The sequence below is a fragment of the Salvelinus sp. IW2-2015 genome, unplaced genomic scaffold (genome assembly GCF_002910315.2).
Source record: "Salvelinus sp. IW2-2015 unplaced genomic scaffold, ASM291031v2 Un_scaffold1976, whole genome shotgun sequence".
Lineage (NCBI taxonomy): Eukaryota > Metazoa > Chordata > Actinopteri > Salmoniformes > Salmonidae > Salvelinus > Salvelinus sp. IW2-2015.
The window spans coordinates 156,465-170,018 of NW_019943328.1; the positions used below are offsets into that span (position 1 = coordinate 156,465).

A 13,554-nucleotide genomic window follows, 5' to 3' on the forward strand; every position below is an offset into this window, starting at 1 on the left:
TGTACCACTATCAGTTTAAGTGCACTACAGCTGCCCTATCAAGCCCAGCTGGGACAAAATCCTGACAAACCTTGTCATACATAATGGACAAATTACCTCCTCACTAAAGGAGAAAGAGTGTCTGAGGGGGTGAGCAAGAGGGTGTGAGAAGAAAGGTGTCCAGAGAAGAAAGGTGTTCAGGGAAAGACACCCTACGTGGTGCACGGTACAAGCATGATATATCCACCTTCCATACCGAAGGAAAGATCTCCCTGGCATAAGGCATCACAATGTCAACCAAAAATATCCCCAGGGAACGTGCATACTGCAGTAACACTTGCGCCTTTCTACCAAACCCTTCTACAGGAAAGATCGTCCCCATGGCATAGCAGTCCACAAATGTCAAACCAATTAAAATCTACCCATGGAACTGTACTCACCTACCTTCCTATCAAACCCTTTCTACAAGGAAACATCTCCTGGCATAGCATCCACAATGTCAACAAAACATCCCCATGGAACTGCGCCTCACTACTAAGAGTGGCAGCATTCTCACCACACATTTCCCGACATGTGAGATTTTGTAGACAACGGTAGTACACATGATGGAGTCAAGTCTTTGCCAAGGACCTGAAGGAGTTAGGCAGTTCCACCATCATGCAGCCGCTACACATACAATACATACATTCTAGACGATTTCTGTGCTTCCAACTTGTGGCACACTTTTGGGGTTAACGACTTAACCTGTTGTCAGCATGACAATGCCCCCGTGCACAAACACGAGGTCCATACAGAAATGGTTTCGTCGAGATGATGTGGAAAGAACTTGACTGGCCTCCACAGAGCCACTGACCTCAACTCAATCCAAATACCTTTGGGATGAATTGGAATGCCGATTGCGAGGCCAAGACTAATCGCCCCAACATCAGTTGGCCCGACCTCATTAATGCTCTTGGTAGCTGAATGGTAGTAATAGAAAACGGACCTGACCAGGAAGTGGAATATCCCTCCTTATAATCTGAGTACTCATACTAGTAATAATAACAGCCCTGACCAGGAAGTGATCCTCCTTATACCTTAGTGCTCATCGATCTAGTAATAAGAAAGACAGCCCTGACAGGAAGGTGAATTATCCCTCCTTATACTTAGTCGTGATCAATAGTAGAAGTATAGAACAGCCCGTGACTAGGAAAAAACAGGAGCAGACTGACTACTACTTTGACAACTATCCTCTTTCATACCCAAGCATGAGTACTAATAAACTATGTTTGGTGAGCATACAAACCGAAGACCCTGTAAACCTTAGGATGAAATATCCTCCTTATAGACGTGAGTACATCTTCGAGAATTCTCTCATCAAACTTAGTAGAGTAGAACAAGAATGGTGTTTCTCGTTTTGCTCTACGCACACCGCCTGAACAAGAGGTGTCAAGTGATACATATCCCTAGCCGCTTTACTCACGTCCTGTAGGTCTCACGGTTCAACTAGTCAATACAGCAAACGGGACACCCTGGACCAGGAAGTGAATATCCTTCCTTATAGTCTAACACAAATTATGTACTCAATCAACTAGTTTAATAGCAAACAGCCCTGACCAGGAAGTGAATATCCCTCGCTTGAATAAAGCGCCATAGTTAGTTACCTCATTATACGTGATAATATAAGAGTAGCCCTAGAGATCCTAGTTGATAGTGCGCACATTATACATCAAACTTATATACTGAGCGTCTCACTCGGATCTAGATAATCTGTTTCACGAAAAACAGCCAGAACTTGAACAGTATAGAATGAATATTCCCATTCTCTATTATACTGGTGAGTCTCACACTAAAGATGAACTTTTGGAACACGTACTTGACACAAGGGTAAGTTGATATATCCCTACATTATACTGAGGTACTCATTCACTAGTGAATATCATAGGAAACAACAGACGCATCCGAACCCATAAGTGTACAGATCGCACTTGAGATGGTGATGAGTCACATATGAGACCGAGTCAGGGGGAATGAGAGTAGTAGTAAAGAGAGATATGTGTAGAGTAGAAGTTACAAGAAGAGAGAGAGTGAAGGAGAGATGTGGAGGGGGAAGAAGAGAGAGAGGTGAGAGAAGGAAGGTAGATGACTAGTAGAGAGTATACATAGTTTTAATAAGCAATTTCTATCATAATGGACACTGTAGTAGTAACACACAAGAAATCTAGGAACGAGCAATAAATGCAAAGGTATCCTTTCGCCATAAACAAGTAAACAGACTTACATATTATAATACTATTCTATGACATATCAAATTAGAGCCGTGTGGTGAAAATGCGTCTGAAGTTATTGTAATCAGGATTCTGGAGCAATCCTATTTTTGAATAGCGTATAATACGGCCTACTGAAGTCGTGAGAATTGTTTGACAGCAGACAAGACAGATGGATGAGGATGTTTGTCATAATACAATTGTTTTTGTAGTCAGTTGGCTGGGAGACGAGTATATTGAGTATAACCATAAGAGTATCATCTTAGACAAGAAGCCAAATCAATCCTATACGTGCGAGTGGGAAGAAATCTTCAATTACATGTGTTTCTCTGTATTTCCTGGGTGCGACAGTCTCATCGACTCTCTCCTGTAGTATAAACCAATATAGGACTGAAGGCTCAGCAAGTCCCTTCCTTCGCAACATCTGACGATTCTATCATTACATGGGGTTAAAAAAAAAATATGAGACGTTGGTGAGTGAGGACGCGGTAGATAATATCAAAGCAGCATGAAATTTCAGCTGTGTTGAGACTTTCCTTCCCTGCATTATTTAAGCCTATAAGTTAAATACCTCGTGTGCAATTTCCTCGTAGTGTTTTGGGCACAGACAAAGTCATACCCAGACCTATAACAGTTCTGCATGTGGCCCAGTAACATGCACAACGTCCTCTCACACCGCTAGTTCTTCTGTTGGGTCTTGGCACAACAACAGGCATTAACAAGATAAACAGGTTAGTTAGAAAGATCAGTGGGAGGTGAACTGGGAATCTGTGGGTCCCGTTTGCGATGTAGCCAAACTTAAGAATCAAGTGTTCTAGTGCGCAGGTTTTTGTCAGGGGTGGGTTTGTCATAAGATATTGGTTATAGAGGCTACGGACGATGACTACTCTTAATCGACACGACCAAGCTGTTGTGCTTCTCGGGTTAGAGGAAATCAGACTCGGAGTCGATGCACGTAAGGCCTGTCACGTAGAGATAGGTACTCCCTCTGGCTGTCGTGTTTCGTCTTGGTGGGAACAAACCAACAAGCAACTGTTGGATAGATGGGTTACATGTTGTTGTCATGCGAACTGATTGTTCGTCTTAAACGCTTTTTTTTATGAAACACTTCAATAGTGTGTTGTGCCATCATCTTGTTAGTGATTTGTAACCAAGCATCCAAAGACTGATCTGTAGAGCAAATAAGATGTGTTGTTTGTTATGTTTATGTGAGTTCATATTGTGTTTTGACACTCATAGCTTCTGTAATATATAGTTGTTGGGTTTGTACGTAATGTTTCTGATTAGCTTTGGAGCCATGATATGCGATAGCTCTCGGGTGTCGTGTTACGCTGCTGACAAGGCTGGTGGTTCGGTTGATGGTTCATTGTTTGTGTCGTGATGCTGCCATGTATTTTTCTGGCCTAGATAGTGACACTTAGATATACACAGAACGGAGATGTCTTATATGTTGTGTTGTCATGCTCGTGTTTGCTTTGACATGTTGTGTTCTTCGTCATCCATGATTGTTGTTGATCATGTTGACTGCTACCATTTAAAGATGTAGTGCTAATGTTCATGACTCTAAGTAGCTTGCTACACGTTTATGTAAGCGCTGGTGTTAGTTACATGTTGTGATATGTTAGTTGTCAATTGCTGTGTTTGGGTGTTGCTAGCACCGATATAAATGACTGTTTGTTGCTACTATGGAACCAAATGGTTGTGTCTCGTTATTGCTACCATGCTGTTTGTCAATGCCTTTGTGTTGTTGTACTAGTTGTCTGGTTGCTTGCTGATCCAGCCAATAGCACTGCCTTTCGTGGGCTTTGTCATGTTTGGTGTTGATCCATCGCTCTTGTTGGTTCCGTCCTGGTGTTGCTTTGTTAGGCTAGGCTCGTAAGTTGGTAAACAATCTGCAGGTCTTAGGTCTTTATGTCCCGGTTCTGTGAAAATATATTCTCTAGTGTCGCTCGATGATAGAGTAGTTTGTCTTACACTTAATCCAAGGCGCCCTCGCCAACCTTGTTTATTTGTGTGAAGACAGTCAGTGTGTTGTTTCTTTTGAACTCTCTCGTTTAGATAGGCGCGTCATTTTTTGGAGTTAAACTAAGAATTAGCTTTCTATATTGACTTGACCTAGTAACAATGTAAAGGTTTGCATAGATTAGAATATAAATCAACACAGCCGCCGGGTAATGGGGTCTATGATAGTACTACCCTTTGATGCCACCAGATTGAGGACATACGGATATTTTTCCTTCTCGTCCTTGGAACACTTCAACGATGTGATAGCAAAACATTGACATCTGTTCTTTCAATGACACAGACTGACCAGGTGAATTCCAGGTGCAAAAGCTAGAATACCTTACTTGATGTCATGATGTATTAAATGCTTAGGATCACACTTTCAAATCAGTGTAGATGAAAATAGGGTAGGAGACCAGAACAAGGTTATGGACATGAAGATTAGTTAGGACTGCCTCGAAGAAATTGAGACTTGCACAGTTGGTTGTGTTTATGTGTTGCTTCCTTCTAGAAGGGCTGAAAATGGCGTGGCTTAAAGATAATATGATATATCACAGTAAATGCTTTGAAATTGAGCGGGAGGTATGGTCGTAGGGGCCAGAGCACAACTAAATCCAACTCATTTTCACCATTTTCTTGTGTGATATCAAGATAATCGTGTAGTTGCTAGCAACAAAAGACATCCAAGCCAATCTGACTGTAGGGAAGAACACGCGATTCGCGGAGTGCAGACATATACGGGCCAGAAAGACATCCGTCTGTGTAGGAGGCTATCGAGGACATCTTGACATCTTGTTCTGAGGTGTCAGCAGTAGAGGCGAGTGCAAAATGTAGTTAGAGGAAAGAAAGTTTGGCGATTCTATTAATGTTTGTATTACTCATTGTGTTGTTTTTGACATATCTTATAGAGTGTGGAAGTGTTTTTTTCGAAGAGGAAGTTTCTTCACACGCCCTGACCGTAGAGAGCTTTTTAGTCTTATTATGGTTTGGTCAGGTGTGATTGGGGTGGGCATTCTGTGTTCTTTTTCTATGATTTGTATTTCTGTGTGTTTGGCGGCCATGGTTCTCAATCAGGGACAGCGTGTCTATCGTTGTCTCTGATTAAGAACCATACTTAGGTTGCCTTTTCACCTGTATTTGTGGGTAGTTGTCTATGTGTTGTTGCTGTCAGCACTCATTTTTGTATAGCGTCAGGTCGTTCGTTTGTTTACGTGTTCGTTCTTTAAATAAAATTTAGTATGCTATCTCAATCCCACGCTGCACCTTGGTCTCACTCTTTAGGACGGGCCGTGACAGGAATTCATAGTGTGGCAAGATAGGCTGTTAGCAATAAAAACAATGCTTTGGGTGGCTCAAGTAGATCGGTCTGCCTCTACTCCATTGTGGCGGGAAAAGCTATTAGGGCGAGAACAAGCTGGGGCCTGAATGTATTGATGTAGTATGGAGAAGTTCAAGTGCAGAGATGAAATGGATTTCGGTTCAGTCTGATCAGTCAGTTGAATTGCGGGAGCTCTTCCATGCTAGCTGGAGTGATGTGTGCTGACTGTGAGTCTTAGTGCAACTCAATACTACTCATTACATCTGCGCTTAGTTTTGGTTCTAGCAGCTAAAAGAAAAGGGATTGTATTTTGTGCCTATGGGTGAATGTGTGGAGGGGGAGAATAGACTAACATTGTTAGTATTGTGTTCAGACTCTCTGGGTGCCCACACGGATTGCAAGGTGTGATCATGGACAATTTAGCATAACTCCGTAATCGTTATTTGCCAACCTGTTTGCTGCTGGGATAGTACAACGGGTTTATTCATATTGTGTTCTTCCTTATCTCGGGCTCTAGTCCACGGTAAAGATAAGATCTCTCGGTGTGCAACTGACCAGAATACACATAGTGGTCCGTTTGGAATTCATACAGGTATTTTCCACTGGTGTCTCCACCGTCACCTGAAAAAGCCGTGCTGTGAATTGATCTCTACGCTCACAACTGACGTGTCGTTCCTAGAATCAAAAGGTACTTCTCTCACTTTTCGCGCGCCTAACAGGTCATAGGTTCACACGCCGAACCGTGCTTTTGTATATGACCAGTAGCCATAGCGGTCGGTTGTATATCTTTCAGTGTATTCCTCCACATGGATATAGCGTTACGCGACTGCAAAATCTTTGTTATTTACAGAACCCAACTTCTAGATTATATTGCATGCCACGGATTAAGGTATACGCTCAGCCCACTCTCATCCCAAGAAATGCTGAATCCTCCCTTATGTAAATATATATCGTGGGATAGTTAAACGTCATCTGGTGTCACTGATGTCTTTACTGTTTAAATGGAAAAGAGACTTGGTGCTTGGCTAACAAGTCCTGTAGGCAAAACAATAATGGCGCCAATCATAGTGTGTCCCTTTGTTGCTGTTCTGACCTCAAGCTTGTCCGACTGAATGTGGCATAGAGCACCATAAGCGGTGTTTCGCTTGCAGTAAAGGGTGGAGTGGGAAGTAGTTAGCATAAGTTTGAGTGTAGCTTAAAATAACGGAGGGCTCAAAGTAAAGGGGAGAGGAAGTAGTAGAATAGTTGAGTTATTATGAGATGGTCCAGTATAAGGGAGGAGAAGTAGTATAGAAAGTTTCATGGAAGCTAATATCAGGTCGGACCATAGATAAGAAGGAGAGGGAGTAGCAGATCATGTGATAAACGAATAAATATCGCCTGCGCAGTAAGGAAGACCGACCCTTCGGGAGGGAAGTAGTTTAGAAGTTGAAGCTTAATAATGGATGGGGTCACAGTAAAGGGAGCAGTGGACGGTCTAGTTAAGAAAGTTGAAAGCTAATGATCAGAGACACTAAAGATAGAGGGCCATAAGTTTAGGTCTAAGATTTGGTGATTAGCATAAATCATATTCAGGACACATGTATAATGGAGCAAGGGAAGTGTGAGCTAGATGGTGGGTGAGAACTAAATATCACGAGAATGCCCAGGGATGACAGGCGTATTAATACACATTCTATTGTAGTGGTCTCTCCTCACACCATCGAAAAATGTTAACTCTACGGGTCTATATCTAGTCTACATCAAAAAATAATATATCGAATTAGTCTCCCCTCTAGAGACAGGACATAGCTTTTAAATTGTCCTCTCGTTGACGTTTCTAGCCACAGCGCATGAACGTAGACTGCTTGCGCGCCTCACTGAGCTGTCATCAAGCTGAACTCCAGCTTTGTTCAACGCTGCATGTGCTGCTCTATGGTGACGTGATGACATATCCGTGCTGCTGAGATTTTGGGACCCTGGTGTGTATCCAGCGCCGTGTCGTTCCTAAGTATAAGCTCCCGCACCTCTTCGTGCAAGCATGTTTGATTATTCCAGGTAGATAAACGCAGGAGCTATTTAGCAAGATCTGCATGGAACGTGAAGAGAGACAGACAGCGTGATGTGTTTGAGTCAGTGCTGTGTGCTTGTATCATACTTCTAGGTAGTTTGCCCAAGTGTTGGTAAGACAGATGGTATTCACACGAAAATGGTAGTATGGATGGCAGTACCAGCTAGCAGGCGGAGAGAAGGCTAGGTAGAGAAACTGTGAAGCTGCTAGGACAGCCCTCCTACACGTGGTTTGAATCCCAGGTCGAACAGGAGAAATTGTGCTATAATTCAGTGTAATCGAGTTATTCCAAGTTCCATAATAGTGTGGCTTGCATGCTTGTCGTGCACTTATGGCTCATACTGGTAGAACTGAGTGAATCGATGACTCTAGATCTAGTGCAGAATTGTCCATGGGATCGATAATATGTGCAATACCAGAAACATAGCTATATGAGATGAGCTAACAAGCGATAGTGGCAGTACATGAGCTACCAACAAGCAGCGCCATACTATGTTTGGTCTAATAGGCTAATCATAGAAGTCGTTATGGGAGTGTGGCCGTAAATCTAACTATTAGTGGTCATTGGTCTAACAAAAACATTTAGTGTCACGGGCTAACAATACCATAGCTATGCGTCACATGCTATAGAGCAGTAAGCATTATATGGCCCTCAACAACAATAAGCAGCGTACATGGCTAACTCACGCTCAGTCTGAATAGTCGAATAGCAGGCTAACAACATAAGTTGAGAATAACTGAATGCGCGTCTATGGTTAACAGCATGAAGCATAGATGGTCATAACAACTTACGAGACTCGCAATTGTTTGGAATATAATTATGGGCTAAGAGCTCTGCAGTGCCAGAGAGAGTTAAAGTTCATGAGTCTTGACTGTGCTCGATACAATTGTAAATTCAGGAGCCTTTTCGAGATCGTGCTCACAAAGGAGGCGTTCAGAAAGTGTAGCATGACACCTGGAACAACTATCTCGCTTGGCGCCTGAAGGGAGCTAGAGGGTTGAGATCGTGAGCATTCTGGACCCATCACGCAACAGCCAGTCACCAAGATGCACTCCATATATGCTAAAACTGGAGTAAACCAGTTAAACTCACTGAAGACTAGTCTGGATAACATGAAAACAGCCTAACCAGCTCTGCTAGGGTAGTAAAATGGTCAGAGTGAAGTGTTCTCTCATTTGTGTCTGGAAGTAGCTAGCAAGCTAGCTAACTTAGCCAGTTAGCTTGGGTGCTTGACTGCTGTTGTGAGGTCAGAATGCTCAGATCAACCCTACTTCTCGGCCAGAGTGTCCAGTGGTGCGCTCTGAACGCTCCGAGAGAAAAGCTCTGAATTTCAAAACAAGTCAATCTGAATTTACTCTCTCTGGCACTCAGAGTAATTAACGAATGCATCTAGTTGTTAGCCATTATGCTTGCTGTTAGCCATGACGCTTGTTGTAGCCATATGCTATGCTGTTACCATGACGCTATGTTGTTAGCCATTATGCTATGTGTTAGCTATAACGCTATGTTGTTAGCCATAACTATGTTGTTAGCCAATGCGACCTATGTTTGTTAGCCATCGCTTGTTGTTAGCCATAACGCTATGTTGTTTAGCCATGACGCTATGTTGTTGCCATAATGCTATGTTTTTGTCATGATGTGTGAATCGTCATGGACTTCTACCAGTATGGCTAGTGAGACAACAGTAGCCAAAATGAACTTGGAAACTCGGATACACTTGATATAAGCACAATTTCTCCTGTCAGACTGGGATTCAAACCAGTGACTCTCCCAGGCCTTCTCTACCAGCTTTCCTGCCTGCTAGCTGGTAGCTGCCCTATCATTCTGTTCCATCTGTCTTCCAGCTGGGCAACTACCTAGAAGAGAACAAGCACAAGCGACCAACATAACGCTGGTCCTCTTCAGCCTGCAGATCTGTAAAGCTCTGGTCTACCTGGAAGGAATCAACACATGGTGCACAGGTAGGGGGAGGCTATACGGCCACGCCTGGGTCCAAAATTGATGACGTATGTACGCAGCGAGAGTAGAGTGGGACAAACTGATTCAGTTGAGTCAGTCATCCAGCTAGCTAGTTCATGCGTGTGGCTAGAACCTTCAACGAGAATTTAAACTTGTCTGTCGAAGAGTAATTGTTTTATTTTTTTTAATGTAGATGTTAATGCCGTAGTTTAACATTTTTGTAAAAATCACTACAATAAATGTGCTTTAGCCTGTCACCCTGGCCTGATATTAGCTATACTACTATCTTGCTACTTCCCTCTCCTTTACTGGCCTGATATTATCTACACTATCTTGCTACTTCCCTCTCTCCCTTTACTGGCCCTAAATACTTAGCTATCAACTTCTAACTACTTCCTCTCCTTTACTGCTGATTAGCTTCAACTTCTAACTACTTCCCTCTCCTTTACTGGCCTAGGGAGGGATATTAGCTACACTATCTTGCTACTTCCCTCTCCTTTAACTGGCCTGATATTAGCTTCAAACTTCTAACTTACTTCCTCTCCTTTCTGGCTATATTAGCTTCACTTCTAACTACTTCCCTCTCCTTTACTGGCCTGATATTAGCTTCAACTTCTAACTACTTCCCTCTCCTTTACTGCAGGACAGCAGTGCTCAGCATTAGTCGGCAAGCAGACAGGAACAAAGGACACATTGTGTGCCATGTTGTTTTGCTACTGGCTTGCAGCACAAAGTCTCTCCATTATCAGTAGACATCAGTGACATCCAGATGGTTACTACCAATATTACAAGTTATTTCTTGTGTGGGCTGCTATCCTACTCTGAATATAATAAAGTGGGCTGTAACAAATTGGCTACTTTATCCCAGTGGGAAGTACCTGATACAACACCGTTGTACTGGTCATTCACACGCTTATCGTTACGTTAGCCAGTGGGAATACCTTGATACAACACCGTTGTACTGGTCATTCACACGGCTTATCGTTACGTTAGCCCGTGGGAAGTACCTTGAATAACACCTTGTAACACCGTTGTACTGGTCATTCACACCGGCTTATCGTTACGTTAGCTAATTGGCATGTCACGGTGGCATCCAGAAGTTGACCAATACTACAAGTTATTTCTCCCTCCCTCACCCATCAAAATAAACATCCCTTTCTTTTAGTGAGTATTAACTAGCGCAATGATGCTGTTGTTGCCAGCTAGTCAGCATCAACAAGCTAGCTGGGAAGGCCCCATCACTGACGACTGACTGAACCGAATCCATTCATCTCTGCTTGACTCTCATACGTCATCAATTTGGGCACCAGGCTTGTCCGTATAGCTTTTCCCGCACAGGTAGGGCGGCCATCTTGACACCCATATCCCATGTTGGCCACCATATTCCTGTCACGGCCGTCAAAGAGAGGAGACCAAGGTGCAGCGTGGGATGTATACATACTAATTTATTTAAAGAACGAACACTAAACAAACGAACGGTGACGCTATACAAAAATGAGTGCTGACAGGCAACAACACATAGACAACTACCCACAAATACAGGTGGGAAAAGGCAACCTAAGTATGGTTCTTAATCAGAGACAACGATAGACAGCTGTCCCTGATTGAGAACCATGCCCGGCCAAACACACAGAAATACAAATCATAGAAAAAAGAACATAGAATGCCCACCCCAAATCACACCCTGACCAAACCAAAATAGAGACATAAAAAGCTCTCTACGGTCAGGGCGTGAAAATTCCTCTTCAGAAAACACTTCATCACACTCTTAGATATGTAAAACAGACACTGAGTATACAAAACATTAAGAACACCTTCCTAATATTGAGTTGCACTACCACCCGACAAGGTGTCGATAGCGTTTCACAGGGATGCTGGCCCATGTTGACTCCAATGCTTCCCACAGTCAAGTTGGCTGGATGTCCTTTGGGTGGTGGACCATTCTTGATACACACAAGAAAATGAAAATGAGTGGGATGTGCCTGGCCCCTACTACCATACCCCATTCAAAGGCATTTACTGTATATATCTATATCTTACCCATTCACCCTCTGAATGGCACACATACACACAATGCATGTCTCAATTGTCTTCGAGGCTTAAAAATCATTTAACCCGTCTCCTCCCTTTTCATCTACACTGATTTGAAGTGGATTTAACAAGTGACATCAATAAGGGATCATAGCTTTTCACCTGGATTCACCTGGTCAGTCTGTGTCATTGAAAGAACAGATGTCAATGTTTTGTACACTCGGTGTCGATGTCCATGATGTAAAGTAGTATTTCTGCCCCATAACCCGTGTTGTTGTTTATATTTATTCAACCTTTATTTAACRAGGCAAGTCAATTAAGAACGTAATTCTTATTTACAATGACGGCCTATCAAGAGGCAAAAAGCCTCCTGCGGTGACGGGGGCTTGGATTAAAGGTGTAAGACAAACCCACATCAGGACAAGAGAGATATCACAGAACTACATAAAGACCTAAGACTACAACACGACATGGCAGCAACACATGACAACACAGCATGGTTCAACACAACATGACAACACAGCGTGGTAGCAACACAGCATGACAACAACACAACATGACAACACAGCATGGTAGCAACACAACATGGTAGCAACACAGCATGGCAGCAACACAGCATGACAACAACACAACATGACAACACAGCATGGTAGCAACACAGCATGACAACAACACATCATGGTAGCACAACATGACAACAACATCATGGTAGAAACACGACATGGCAGCAACACATGACAACACAACATGGTAGCAACACAGCATGGCAGCAACACAACATGACAACAACACATCATTGTAGCACAACATGACACCAACATCATGGTAGCAACAGAACATGACGACAACACAACATGGTAGCAACACAATATGACAATAACAAACAACAACACATCATGGTAGCAACACAACGATAGCAACACAACGGTAGCAACACAGCATGACAACAACATGGTAACCCCACCAACATGTTGTGTTCCCACAGAGACAAAGCACAGGTAGGACAGCCACGTTGACACCCATATTCCTCTAACCCAGAGAACAGGGTCGTGTTCATTAGAGCACACCGTAGCTAAACATCTTACAACAGATGACAAAAACCCTGTGTTCTTATTGGACAACATCAGGTAGTACCTCCCTGTTTCAACTAACCTGTTTATTGTGTCCCAACAGAGACATAGCGGTGAGGAACGTGCTGGTGGCCACAGCAGACTGTGTTAGGCTGGGAGACTTTGGTCTGTCCAGATACATCGAGGAAGAAGAGTATTACAAGGGTATGGGGAGAATCTCAATGTAATTTCCTTGATTTCTCGCGTCCTCTCACCACGTCTCATTTTTTTTTTAAACCCATTGGATGAGAAAGTCAGATGGTCGGGACTTCTGACCTTCTCATCCAATGGGTTTTGAGAAGGAGGCGAGAGGATGCAAGGAATCAAGGAAATGTAATTGAGATTCTCCCATGGAGTGGTTGTTGTTCTGTCTGTGTTCTCTTAAATACTGGCCCCACACTGGCTAAATACATGTATATACAAAACATTTCCACTGTCTTTCTGCGTCACTTCCACAGCTTCAGTGAGCCGATTACCTATAAAATGGATGGCTCCAGAATCCATTAACTTCAGACGCTTCACAACGGCTAGTGATGTCTGGATGTTTGGTAAGTCTGTTGACATGTTTTGGCGGGTCCTTTGCTTTTGCAGTATTTCTGTGTGTGTACATGTGTGTATAACAGTATCTCTCTCTGTATCTCTCTCTCTCTCCCTCTCTCTCTCTTCCCCCTCCATCTCTCTTACTCTCTCTCTCTTTTACTCTCTCCATCTCTCTTACTCTCTCTCTTCCCCCTCATCTCTCTTTTACTCTCTCCATCTCTGTTCACTTCCTGGTCAGGGCTGTTTCTATTACTAGTGATGAGACTCAGGTATAAGGAGGGATATTCACTTCCTGGTCAGGGCTGTTTCTATTACTA

The 13,554-nt window shown here is 43.1% G+C and overlaps 1 pseudogene; it reads left to right on the forward strand.

Moving 5' to 3' along the window:
* The window catches only part of LOC112072595 (protein-tyrosine kinase 2-beta-like), an 83,453-nt pseudogene that overhangs the window by 53,904 nt on the left and 15,995 nt on the right, over positions 1-13,554 (forward strand).